This window comes from Tachysurus vachellii, chromosome 1, assembly GCF_030014155.1.
Source record: "Tachysurus vachellii isolate PV-2020 chromosome 1, HZAU_Pvac_v1, whole genome shotgun sequence".
Taxonomy (NCBI): domain Eukaryota; kingdom Metazoa; phylum Chordata; class Actinopteri; order Siluriformes; family Bagridae; genus Tachysurus; species Tachysurus vachellii.
This window is the reverse complement of record NC_083460.1, coordinates 5,896,927-5,911,925: the sequence shown is the minus strand read 5'-3', so window position 1 is coordinate 5,911,925 and position 14,999 is coordinate 5,896,927.

Here is a 14,999-nt window from a genome sequence, read left to right as displayed (position 1 = left end):
AACGTTTAGGGTTTCTTCAGCTTTTTACTTCGGGTTGTAACGTTAATAATACGTACTTACTAACCAGTAGAGTTCTGGTAAACGTGGGTTCGTTCAGACGTGGTGCTTGCTTGGTAGAATGCGACTCGCATTGCATCTCTGCCTGTCGGAGATTTTTTCTTTTTTAAACCTTCAGCTGTCTCTAACCAGTAACCAGACACTGAGTGTCTGACACGTTTTTGCTGTATTTCATAAAAACATAAAGGTAGTAAGCTAATGTTATAAATATTACAAATTAATTATTACCGGTTAAAGCCCCGCCCCTTTCAAGACAACAGCCCCACCTACTTCCGGGTTAGGCCCCACCCACTCATAGTACGGATACAGATACAGATAATTCATATGGTTAACAGATACGGATACAGATACAGATAATGCTGTACTCGCTCATCCCTAATAGGTATACTATAATTTTTAGTCAGTGTACTACGTTGTACCATCACAAACAGGCTGCACTGATTTTTGATTATTATTTTTATTAGAGTCATCTCAGGATTAAGAGCAATTCTTTTCATTAATCTTACAAAACACCTTAAATTACAAGGTTTAACCAGCTTTAATGTTGTTAACTTGTCATTTTCAGTGAGAGATGGAACCGTAGATTGTAGACACGTAGCCGTCTTCTGTAACCTCATGCACTGCAGAGCACACTGATTTAATATGATGTTCTTTTCCTTCTCATGATGTTTCTAACAAAGTCTCAACAGAAGACAGATTTTGTGTTTAATAACCAAGGCCTGGGGCTTTGAAAACATATTGTTCTCAATAAAGTGGAAAGATTTCTGTTGAAATGAACTGTCCCATGGTCTCAAGGGGAAAGATATGGATATAGCTGTTTCCAGAAAATGTCTGCGGAGTCAGCGGTGACTGCCACATCCATGAATTGCTTTTAATTACATGATGAATACCATTTGGTCTGTTACATATTTTGTTTGATGCGTCATTAGATGTTCAGAATATTACACTGAACACATCGGGGCTAGATAGAAACATTTAGTTTGCTTAATGGGAGCACAATCATGGCTCAATAAATAGTAAATTTAATTCAAATTTTAACTTGAGGTGTGATGCTTGCTTTTTTTTAACCGTCTTCTACCTTCACTTCAACATATGGATTAAAGGTGACTTTAAAGGGATTTGGTTTGACTGTGCAACAACAACAACAACAACAACAAAATATTAAAAATCAAAAGTACAACCATTAAACTTAGGATGAAACAGACATAGGAGGAAGTTACCTAAGCTGTTATGTCAAGGTTTTATCCGATGTTAAACGTAAACAGTCGTTCTGGATACTTCAGCCTGATGAAATCCCATGAGAAAATGATTATGAATCTGTAAAAGTGAGTGTTTTCTTTCTTTTGGTTATATACAAATACTTTTATATGAAAAGATATAAACACTGCTTTGTGCCAAACACTGAACAGAACACTCCTAAAAATGGGGCAAAGGTTTATTATTATTTTTAAAACCATGTGGTTATTCTTGCCTGTTCCAAGCTTTTGTGGTTTCTATACACCATCAGAGCCACACTATTGCCGGTAAAACATAACCATAAATTCTTTGCTGAGACTAGACTGAAGGAAAAAAAAACAAAACAGTCCCATATCTGAAACTATACAAATTTGGAGCTAATCAACACTCTACAGCAGTTGTACATTAACCGTCTTATTGACGCCTCAACAACAATAAATAAACTTGTAAGAAAAGATCTCTTCTGTTCTTTCCTTCATTTTCATTCAAATTCATTCAATACCTCGGTATCACTTATATTTCGGTGTCACTGAAAACTGTCATTTTAAGACACGTTAGTTATTATATATAAAACAGCTTAGCACTTACAGTAACTTTTATTATTATTTATTTTTACTCATTCAATATTATTTATTGTCAGCAATTTTTTTTGTTAATGTTTCCCTGGAATAATTTAAAAAGTCAAACCCGGTGTATAAATAAAATTTAGTATCTGGAAATTCCTTAAAATACCACAAAATCAAAATTTTGAGATTGAAGTGTTAATCACGTTTTATATTACACTGTCACATGCTCCTCCTCTGACCACGATAAGAGGATTTTTCCCAGGATCTACTGATACACAGTGTGAGATACAGGCTTCTCTCGCTCTCTGCCATACTGTAAGACTCGTCTAACTTGGTCTTGCCATTGATGTGGTCAGGCCATGCGGAGTGATATATGGTTTCCTGACTGGAGCAAAACACTAAAGTATCAGTGAAGGACCATGAATCATACAGTAATGAGATTTTAGAAAGCCAGTAGTGGCCTGGTGAATAACCAGAGAGAGAGAGAGAGAGAGAGAGAGAGAGAGCGAGAGAGAGGGTTTTGGGCTTTAAGGAGTCCATTCTGTCGTTTTTTTTTACTCTTTCTTTTACTTGTTTCCCTCTGAAAGGTCAACTACAGTTGATTTTCTATTTTCTCAGATAAAGCGCCATATTTAAAAGAGACCAAATGAAAGAGTAAACAAAAAGAGAGATCTCAAAAAAAAACATGCTGGACAGAGGATTTGAGAGAGGACGAGGTTGGGCACTAATATTTGTTATACATTAAAAACATTTTGTTTCCATGGCAGCACTAGGGTCCCGATGGGGTGTGTTTCAGCAGAACTAATTTTGTGGCTAGAGAATGTTTTGAATATATTTGCTCTCTCATAAACACTAGAAGGTTTTGGGGGGAACATAAAAGTAAACTGCACTGGCATGAAAGGCTGTTTTTTATTTATGTGTGTAGGCTTAAGGCCTCTGCTTCTAGCCATGCTCCAGAGCATCTGATGCTACGCAGACAGACGGTTTGACCGAGGGAGAGAGACGACCGAGGAGACACAGAGAGAGAGTCAGAAAGAGAGAGAGGGAGTGAGAGAGTGAGCGAGAGTGAGTGAGAGAAAGAGAGTGAGAGAGTGAGCGAGTGTGAGAGAGACTGACTTAGGTTACATCGCTTTGAGTTTTAAGCAAAACAGTTCTTAGTGGTTTAGTTATAGTATAGATTACCTATTGAATTCTACCCAAACAATATATTTTAAGAGCCACCAAAATCTAAATTGCCTGAAAATCTGGTGAATTCTTAATTCTCTGTTTGTTTATATGCTTACAGATCAAATTCCATGTAGATATTTTTTGTATATTGTGTTTGCAAGCCTTTATAGTAAAAATGTGAAGCTAATAATTATTTACCTTTTAATTAAAGTGCACATTGCTCCAAACCTCCACTGCAGAATTCCCCCAAATGATAACAGCTTTTGAAGGTATCTTTACAGACTGACACATTTCTGAAAACACACACACACACACACACACACATACACACACACACACACACACACACAGAGCTGACTGCAGGTTGCTGCCTGCTCATGCCATGTACATACTGCAATATAATTACATTCATGCAGCAGTCAGCACAAGTGAACAGTTGAAAGGTCTCATATTGCAGATGTTGAGGTGTTCTCAGATATCTGAGAGAGAATCTGGAGGATCAGCTCCATCATCTTTCTGTCTCTAATTAAGCCTTCATCATCTAAAATGTTTATGATTGCATTGGCATGCTTAGAGTGTAACAAATAAAAATACACACTTTACTAAAACTGTCTTTATCTCTTATGGCTCTTAAACCATGTGATGCCATAGTCTAAATTTGATAGTGATAAATTTGAGACTTCATCCAGTGAGGATGTCGCACACACTTCAGCACAGTTTCAGAGAGCCATTTCCTCTCTGTCCTCATGATGTCCATACCTTTGATCTGCAAAAGACTTGTCACTCATTTACAGCATTTGGTAGACGCCCTTATATCCAGAGCGACTTACATTATCTCATTTTTTTGTACAACTGAGCAATTGAGGGTTAAGGGCCTTGCTCAGGGGCCCAAGAGTTGCAGCTTGATGGACCTGGGATTGAACTCACAACCTTCCGATTAATAGCCCAACACCTTAACCACTAGGCTACCACATGCGCACACATGGTCACTCTTTGCTCTGAGCAAGGAAGATTTTAGCAGATCTTTATGGTTTACGTTATAGCAAAATCCCCAGAATACACCTAGAGTATTCATATATATATATATATATATATATATATACACATACAGGGAGTGCAGAATTATTAGGGAAGTTGTATTTGAGGATTAATTTTATTATTGAACAACCATGTTCTCAATGAACCCAAAAAAACTCATTAATAGCAAAGCTGAATATTTTTGGAAGTAGTTTTTAGTTTGTTTGTAGTTTTAGCTATTTTAGGAGGATATCTGTGTGTGCAGGTGACTATTACTGTGCATAATTATTAGGCAACTTAACAAAAAACAAATATATACCCATTTCAATTATTTATTTTCACCAGTGAAACCAATATTACATCTCAACATTCACTAATATACATTTCTGACATTCAAAAACAAAACAAAAACAAATCAGTGACCAATATAGCCACCTTTCTTTGCAAGGACACTCAAAAGCCTGCCATCCATGGATTCTGTCAGTGTTTTGATCTGTTCACCGTCAACATTGCGTGCAGCAGCAACCACAGCCTCCCAGACACTCTTCAGAGAGGTGTACTGTTTTCCCTCCTTGTAAATCTCACATTTGATGATGGACCACAGGTTCTCTATGGGGTTCAGATCAGGTGAACAAGGAGGCCATGTCATTAGTTTTTCTTCTTTTAGACCCTTTCTTGCCAGCCACGCTGTGGAGTACTTGGACGCGTGTGATGGAGCATTGTCCTGCATGAAAATCATGTTTTTCTTGAAGGATGCAGACTTCTTCCTGTACCACTGCTTGAAGAAGGTGTCTTCCAGAAACTGGCAGTAGGACTGGGAGTTGAGCTTGACCCCATCCTCAACCCGAAAAGGCCCCACAAGCTCATCTTTGATGATACCAGCCCAAACCAGTACTCCACCTCCACCTTGCTGGCGTCTCAGTCGGACTGGAGCTCTCTGCCCTTTACCGATCCAGCCACGAGCCCATCCATCTGGCCCATCAAGACTCACTCTCATTTCATCAGTCCATAAAACCTTAGAAAAATCAGTCTTCAGATATTTCTTGGCCCAGTCTTGACGTTTCAGCTTGTGTGTCTTGTTCAGTGGTGGTCGTTTTTCAGCCTTTCTTACCTTGGCCATGTCTCTGAGTATTGCACACCTTGTGCTTTTGGGCACTCCAGTGATGTTGCAGCTCTGAAATATGGCAAAACTGGTGGCAAGTGGCATCTTGGCAGCTGCACGCTTGACTTTTCTCAGTTCATGGGCAGTTATTTTGCGCCTTGGTTTTTCCACACGCTTCTTGCGACCCTGTTGACTATTTTGAATGAAACGCTTGATTGTTCGATGATCACGCTTCAGAAGCTTGGCAATTTTAAGAGTGCTGCATCCCTCTGCAAGATATCTCACTATTTTTGACTTTTCGGAGCCTGTCAAGTCCTTCTTTTGACCCATTTTGCCAAAGGAAAGGAAGTTGCCTAATAATTATGCACACCTGATATAGGGTGTAGATGTCATTAGACCACACCCCTTCTCATTACAGAGATGCACATCACCTAATATGCTTAATTGGTTGTAGGCTTTCGAGCCTATATAGCTTGGAGTAAGACAACATGCATAAAGAGGATGATGTGGTCAAAATACTCATTTGCCTAATAATTCTGCACTCCCTGTATATATATATATATATATATATATATATATATATATATATATATATATATATATATATATATATTTGATTGGACACTAATGAAGTCTAAAAGAGTTAAATGAATACTCCTGGTTTATTTACCATTGACATTTAAAGAACAAGCCCTACTTCCACCCAAGGGGTCAGTGTTATTAAGAGCAAATTGGCATAAATGAGTGAACAGTCTGGAAATGCTAATTAGTTTACATAGTGTTAGCTATAACTGGTGTTAAGTACATTTATCACTGAATAGATTTTGAAGTCGATATGAAGTTGGGCTGATCCCTGAATCCAGTTTCTATTTGTGTGGAAAGGGAAAAAATGATTTCTATATAATAATGGTTAATAACAGAAACAGACGAGTTGCAGAACAGAAGAGTCTCCCCAACTAAGATTTCATCCACATTTTGTTCTTTTTTTCTGTAGAAAATAAGTACCAAAAGTATGTGAGCTTTTGTAATTTCTTTTCAGAAAGCAGGATGTAGTGTGTGAGCCTTATCTGTAAGCGATTGTGCAGTAGCAAGTCACGTAGTGTGAAAGGGTGGGTGATACAGTGAGTCTGGAGAAAAGTTTGTGATACAGTGAGTCTGGAGTCAGCTTTTCTTTGCATTCTTTGAATGCCTGGTTTAAATAAACAAAACTGAGCAAAACAGGAGAAAATATTAATGGAAGAAAGTGAACTTGATCAGAAACTGCACCATATTCACCATTTGGTATAAATCAGTTTAATTCAATTCAATTCAATTCAATTCAAGTTTATTTGTATAGCGCTTTTTACAATGGACATTGTCACAAAGCAGCTTTACAGAACATAAACATAGAAAAAAAAAGATAAACATAAGGAGTAGTATAAGGAATTAGTATGATAAAAATTCAAGATATATATAGTTCACTGTGTGTATGTATGTATGTATGTATGTGTGTATGTATGTATGTATGTATGTATATGTATTTGTCCCCAATGAGCAAGTCTGAGGTGGCTCAGGCAGCAGTGGCAAGGAAAAACTCCCTTAGATTGGTAAAGGAAGAAACCTTGAGAGGAACCAGACTCAAGGGGAACCCATCCTCATATGGCTGACACTAGATAGTGTGATTACAAATATACAAGTATCACCGAGTCCAACTGGAGCTGGTAGATCTGTAGATGTCTCAGGGTTCTCACAGAGTCGGCCTCATCTCAGTGGAGGTCCAAAAACTTCATCGCACGGAAGACGATCAGAGCTGGTGCAATGTCTGGGTGTCTCGGCATGGGTAGAAAAAGAGAAGAGCAGTGCAGAGGGATTAACATATCAGTTTAGTAGGTCAATAGTTTAGTCACCTAAAAAAATCCGAATCAGATTCAGCTTTATTCACTCACACACACAAGGAATTTGTTGCGGTTATAGAAACTCTCCTAAACATAGTGTATACATACATAAACATAGATTAAAGGGGTAAAAGATTAAAATATAAATAATATAATAAGGTGCAGTTGAGTTCTTTACAGATGTGCCTAGTAAGTACTGTACATTACAACTGGAAATACATTTATTTAACCATAGAAAAATATAATATGTACAGTATTTACATGGAGTCTAGTAAAAGATATCACACTGTAGAGTATTGCAGTTTAACAGATATGTAATGATGGGTGTGAGAAGAAACTGTTCTTGTGCCGATACGTCTGCAGGCTGATAATTAAAGTAATTCAAGTAACTTTATAGAAATCTAATCATTTAGAATAAAGATTAGTAAATGTGAAATTCAATTTTCGATTTATCCCTAATGAGCAAGCATGAGACAACCGTGGCAAAGAAAAACTCCCTGAGACAAAATGAGGAAGAAACCTTCATTTAAATAAGACCAGAGAGTGCACTTCTAAATAATGTCCTTTCTACATCTGTTTATAGTCAAATTGAATTGTGTAACCAGGAGCATTAGAGCAACTTATAAATCTATAAATTCATAATAAATTCAAAACTAATTATCTTCTTGCTGAAGCCATCAAATGTTCAATGATGGAGCTCCAAAACCGGCGCCATGGTTACACATATGTTTAGCTAAGTCCATTATCTTACATAGGCTCAGGAGTTGTAGCTGTTACTTATGCACCTTTACCGGTACCTTTATTGGTTTATTTAGCAGACTTTTTTCTATATACAGTAGGTGTCCTGGTAACTTAGCATGTGCAGCCTAAGAAGCATGTCTCATATACAGCTGTTGAAATTCTGCTGACTAATGAAGAATCACCCGCAGGAAGACAGCTGGTGTTTGTTTTGGACACAAGTATTAGTAATTATAAATCTAAGTCTGCTTAGTGTGAAAATAATAGTACAAGAGTCACAAATGCAAAGGAAGCCATGCTTCAAATCGAACGCGGAATTGTTGATGAATTAATGAAACCCGCAATGAGAATAACGATCATTTAAAGCTAGCATGATGAAATGCTAACATTTAACTGAATGCTATATGACTACTGGATGTAGTGTAGAAATGTCCAAATATATATGTGAAGAGATCATCTGCCCCTATGTTCTTGTTTGTCACATCTGTTAGAGATTACATTTGTTTGGAATTTGGATCAATTGCTTAAAGCTGTCTGATGAAAAAAAAAAAAAAAAGTCACATTATGGCTTCCAGAAAATGTAGAGAGTAGAAAGAAGGTTTTTTTATGAGAGGAAAAAAAAAGGGAGAAAATGTTTTAATGTGTCTAAGTACAGTAACAAAAAAAAAAGTTTCTTTCCACTTCTGATGTGGATTAAATCTAGGAATTCTGTATTTCTGTAGTGAGCGATCTTTTAGAAAGAAAATGAGCCTTTTAGAGTTTTCCTGTTTCAGGTAAACATGGAGCAATCAGACAATTACTGTAAACATCAGCATCAAAGCGAGCACTCCAAGTTTTATAGGAATGGGATCACCTGTTAAATAGAGAACAGGCGGAGGCTCAGATGCAGATCCAGTGCTGGGGCAAATCTTCTCATCAAACCACATCAAACGGGACAGAAAGAGAGACGCTTTGACAAAGCTCACCCACGGAGGTCTGAACCGTGCAGGGAGGCCGTGGTGGGGCATTGTGGGGTTGTGGCCAAACTACAGAGAGATTCCATTTCTGGAGCAGCGATCTGGCAGAGGATGGCAGAGAGAGAAATGTGAGTGAAAGAGGGGTCACAGCTTTCTCTTTCTCTCTCTCTCTCTCTCTCTCTCTCTCTCTCTCTCTATCTCTCTCTCTCGCTCTGTGGGATGTTTTAAGAGTGTGGGCTGCTGTGTGAGGAAAATGGAACTTTAGATGTATCTCTCTCTCTCGCTCTCTCTCTCTCTCTGTTGGATGTTTGAAAGGGTGTGGGCTGCTGTGTGAGGAAGATGGAACTTTAGATGTATCTCTCTCGCTCTCCTTCTCTCTCTCGCTCCCCCTCTCTCTCTCTCTCTCTCTCTCTCTCTCTCTCTCTCTCTCTCTCTCTCTCTCTCTCTCTCTCTCTCTCTCTCTCTCTCTCTCTCTCTCTCCCTCTCTCTCTCACTCTCTCACTCTCTGTGAGATGTTTTTTAGCTGTAATGTTTGTGAACCTGGCTAAGATGTAAATCCAAATCACCAGAACCTTTTCTTTCTCTCTCTCTCTCTCTCTCTCTCTCTCTCTCACACACACACACACACACACACTCTCTAGCTCTCTCTCACTCTTGTTGCTCTAAATCTGGATTTGTTTAAACAAGTCTCAGCCATTCTCTGAGCAGATGCTGGCCATATTGAAGCTCAGCTCTGGCCTGATGACTGCCAAACAGTGTTGATCTCATACCCTCTTCCTCCTCTTTCTCCTTCTACTTACTTTCTGAGCTTTCAGGGCTTATTGTTCAGCTATCAGCTTTACCAGAAAGTTCAAAGACTCCAGTCTTGTACTAGTGCAGATTATTATTTTATTCTATTTACTGGTAATTACAGCATACCTGCAGTACGCAGTATCTTTCTTTGTCAGAAAAATCAGAACAGAAGTGATCTGTATACATACCGTTACCGTGGAAATACAGTATGTCTAAATAAGGCAATGTATAAAAGACCAATCAAACGTCTACACTCTTTACAGCTTATCTAGAATATCATTATGATAAAAAGCAACGGAAAGCAAGCCTTTGTAATAAACATCACAATCATTGCACATCTAAATTTCTCCATATTAATTTGTAAATATAAGAAAAGAAATATTTCAGTATATCAATTGCTGGATAAACTTTATTGGTGATTTTATAGCATCGTATAAAGATCTGTGTTAAGCGTGTGTATCGAGGATTTCCTATATTGATACCAAAATGATCCACATCGGTATTTAGAAATCAGATATGGCAGACACTACAGACAAGTGGTACTCGGACGGTTGTGCAAGAATTACACACGTGGGGTGGAGTTTAGCAAAAACAGATGTGTGCGTCGGTTACTCGGGATTCTACACTTGGACATGACCATATTTTTCTTGTGTGATTTTTAGCTCAAGCTAAAAGCAATGTTGAGTCCAGCGCCACTGTCTGTTGATTTGTAACCACAATTTTTCACACTTAAAAAAGAAAAAAAAAACTAAATTCATTTCATTTCATTTGTGTATCACTTTTAAACAGACATTGTCACAAAACAGCTTTAGAGAAATACTTACATCTCGGGAATAAATGATATAAATATTACAATTAAATTCCCTAATGATCAAGCCACCCCAGGATGTATGATGGTGGTTCTTCAGTCTACATTTTCTATCTGATGTTTTTACAGGCTTAAAGGCAAATCCTTATTTAGACACTTAGATACTCAAGAAACATAGAGTGCATAACCTGACTCTGAATACATGTAACTTTATCATTATATATTCATGTCACTTTTAGAGACATAGATTTTTTATATATTAGCCCTAATGGGCAAAAACGTTGACGTTAACTTAGTGCATTAGCGGTAAAATCTCAGCTCTTACCTGACGTCTCAAAGGTTTATGAGTCCAAATCCCAGGGCTACCTGAGAGTCAGGGTCTTAACTGTCTTAAATGTGTGTGCTTGGATTAAATCCTGTCTCACTTCTAAATCACACTGGGGGGAAAAAAGCATCAACCCAATAAAAAAAATGTAAATGTAAACCTTGAATGAGTTACAGCTTTTATGTCAAGTGCTGGTCAATGTGTCCAGCTGACAGAAATATTACAATCTCTTGACAGTTCTTCCTGCATGAAAGAGATCCTGGACTTTACAAGGCCACATTAAGTCTCAGTTAGGTTTTACTTAAATACCACTTTAAATATTCTCTAGCAAAGTGGAAAAAGGTGCTGTGGTCAGAACTAAAAAAAAAGAGTTTTGGATTTCATCCAAAGTATGTCTGGAGAAAAGCCAGTATTTTTAACCATCGTCTCTGAGGTAAAAGATGGTGGTGAGAGGATCCGGTTGTGCAGGTGGTTCTCTTTAGCTAGGAGTGAGGTACTTGTCAGGATTTAATGGAAGATGGATGGCACAAAATACAGGCGAAGTTTCGACAAAAGCCTGCAGCCGTCAGCTAGGAAGTGAGAATGAGAAGATCACCTTTCAGTGTGACAAGTTCAGCAACAAAGCAACCGTACAGTAGCTGCAGGACAGAAAGGTGAACGTCCGGTTTTACTGAAAAGCAAATGTTTCATTGTGACAAGTTCAACATCCAAGCAATAATCCAGGTGTTGATGGACATAAAAGGTGGATATGTGGTCCAAAAACTGAGAGGTCCATCAACAGTCAATACAGCACACTGTCCTGACAGCTGAGAGAGAGAGAGAGAGCGAGAGAGAGAGAGAGAGAGAGAGAGAGAGAGAGAGAGAGAGAGAGAGAGAGAGAGAGCGAGAGAGAGAGAGAGAGAGAGAGAGAGAGAGAGAGAGAGAGAGAGCAGGTGACAGTGTAAGATTCTGATTCAAAGCTGTGATTCAACAGAAATGCGTGAGTGTGTGTGTGTGTGTGTGTGTGTGTAAGAAAAAAAACACAACATGGCATACTATTATGGAAAAGTAATCAATTACAGGATGGCGTGATGAATTGCAGTTACTTTATTTTACCATCCAAAAGTTGATTCTTTAACAATATCAGCAAGTCCCGTGTGTGTGTGTGTGTGTGTGTGTGTGTGTGTGTGTGTGTGTGTATAATATACAGAATTATTTATTGAATTATTTATCTGAAACTTTTCTCTCTTGAAATTGCTTCATTCTTGGAAAAGCACTGACACAGGAGACTCCTTCCATAAAATGTTAAATAAACATCTCTCTACTAAAAAACTTTGCTATATTAATGATCATACAATTGTATTTATTTATTTAATCTCTTTAGACTTCGGTTTGTTTAATTTGTCAGTCATTAACTTTAAATTATTTATAAAAGTTCCTGTGAATGAGCTGTTGTTGATATGATAATAGTTCTGTGCTATAATGTATTACATAATATTTGTATAAGGAATACTTAATACAAGATAGGCATACTTAATTATTGTTTCTATAGAAACTTTGGTGTATAACTTCTTTAGGCATATCCTGATTCTGAAAGAGGAACCGCAGAGGCTTTGATTACTGAACACAGACAGGGTTAACACACCGTGACTGCTCTGTCTCCCTCACTCCCTTCCTCTCTCGTTCCCACTTCTCTCATTTCTAAGCCAGGCTGCTAAATCCCTCCTCTCTCTGTGAGCATTGTTCCGGATCCTGGCCTCTGCCTATCCGTAATCTGGGAAAAAGAAGGAGACTGAAGGAGAGAGGGAACGAGGGGATGTGTGGAGCAGAGCGGAGCGTGCATAAGGAAGGGTGATACCGTGACAAACTCCATGGTAACGCAACAGGAGAAGAAATCCCCCAAACAATAAATTTAATTAGAGACGCTGGGTGTGGGCCAAAATCTCTTAATCATGATTTTATGAGAAAGAACGAAGGATAGAGAAACAGAGAGAGAAAAAGACAGGCATAAGTTTTAGAAACAGAACATAGACAATGTCAGCCAAGAACAAGGACCTAATATGATTTTACATGTTCACCAGATGTCCTGATTTCCAGAAGATTGTAATTCTGAAGTCTGTGCATTCAAATGAGCTGCTGATGTTAGCTAATAAACTGGTCTGATCTATTTTTATCTTTCTCACATTTATCAGACACACTTATCCAGAGTAACTTTAGTTTAATTTATACAACCGAGAAATTGAGAGTTAAGGACTTTGCTTAGGGGTCCAGCAATGGCAGCTAGGTGGACCTGGGAATCGAACTCATGACCTTCCGATCAGTAAACCAATACCTTAGCTGAGACACCACTCACTGAGGATCTCCTGATCACGGGCCTTATTTACTTATCAGTCATTTTTAATCAGTATAAACAAATGAATTGTTTAATTTTTGTCATAAAATTAATCAGCACACTATTGGCTTTCATTGTCAGGATTTTTTGGACCTTTGCTATGAATATACTGCCCCTAGTAGACAGTAAAAACAGAAATACTTATGAAACTAATACAAATACTTAAAGCACTGAGAGTCTATTTACATTTGAGCAATTAATGATCACTGTGGAGTGTCCCATGGCAATGAAATACAATGCTGAACTTCTATTGTTACCTCTGGTAAAAGAATTAACATTAGCCTTTAGTGATTTTCTGCCAACCTTTTTGGCCAAAAAATAATATTCATATGTTCATTTTTATCTGTTCATTCTGAATAATGGATTAGTGTTTAGATTTGGTTACATCTCTCATGTGTATCTTTGAATTCTGTATATCTGCCTGGGATTGTTTAGGTTGTATAATGTTCATAGAAACACAGCTGATAGAAGTACAGTTTATTATGTGCAGCATACAGAGCCAGCGATGGTGTTAAACCTGTGAGCTGTGGATCAGCGGGTTGAATTAGTGCTGAGTAAGGCAGGAACTCATCCCAGAGGTCTCTCTAGTGCCTGAGGCAGGAGGCTGGTGTTTGTTTTGAATCCCAATGCACACATACAGGTTACAAACCTCAGAGAGCTTGTGTTAAAGCAATTCATGGATCAGTGCAACAGGTCACACAGACACCCAAGAATCAGAAATCAGGGGTCAATGGTCAGGGGGGTTAGGGGTGTTTATGGATTTCTGCAGTTCTCGTATGGATCTCTGCCATTAAGGTGTTACAGAAGAATAATAAAACTGATAAATTAGAACGTACACCACACCTTAGACATATACACTGCTCCCAACCCTGAATACACACATGCAGTCTTGGCTGAAATAATTATGACTCAAAAAAAGGTACCATACTTCACCGAAGAAATGCAAGAATGTCTTCATGAGAGTTTTTTTTTTTTCCAAAATGATAAAATATGCACTGATTTATTGTTAAAGGTCCATATTTATGTTTGGACTTTATGCTTTTAGAGAAGTCTCCATGTTGAAGTTAGCTCATATTGGGTTTGAGGTCACTGGAAATCCACAGATAATAAACTCTGTAGGCTTTTTTCATCCCTGCCAAGTGGGATTTTTTTATTTATCTCAGCTTGTCTTTACTTGTGATCTCAGAACGCTATTCACTAAAGAACACTGCAGAAAGTGTGTGTGTGTGTGTGTGTGTGTGTGTGTGTGTGTGTGTGCCAGAGAGAGGAAGGGGGGTGTTTTTTTCTAATACCTGTGGTTTTCCTAAACTGAAAAAATTTAGTTAGAACAATGGAGAGGGTGAGGGACAATAACCAAGTTTGACAGTAACAGATATGCATGAAGTCACTGCTTTATAGACACCATCCCGGCCTCTCCATTTTCTCACTTTTACAGCTGCAGGGTCTCTTGAGAGAAAGACATGGAGACAAATAAATGAAAATCAGAGTGTGAGAGAGAGAAAAAACCCATGTCCAATTGTAGCCAAACTGAGAGATTAAAGTCTTTTGAACACATGGAAACCAACCCCAAATTTTGGACACTTGTGTTTTTTTCCTTTTCCATAAGGTCACACGGTTATCACAGTTGCAGGAAATTACACAACTCTTCCCAGAGGCACTGCTGTGTTTAGAAATTCGACAATATTGTTAACACCATAGGAGAAAACATTAATGGTTTTAGATAGGATAGTGAGAGTGGAGCACTTTCTGTTTTCCTGTACATTCTCAAAGTTTTAAATCAAAATACAAAGTGAAAGTTTTAAGAGAAAATCTTTAAAAAATAATGTTTTCATGTTTAACGTCATGCAAATTAGTTTTGACTGTGGTTATGTTAACGCAATATACATACTCAAAATAATTGTATAATAAAATTTTACAATAGTCCAGTGTTACCAATCCTCCTAATGTAGTAACTCTATATTTTACTCTAGATGTAGTAACTCTATAGTTT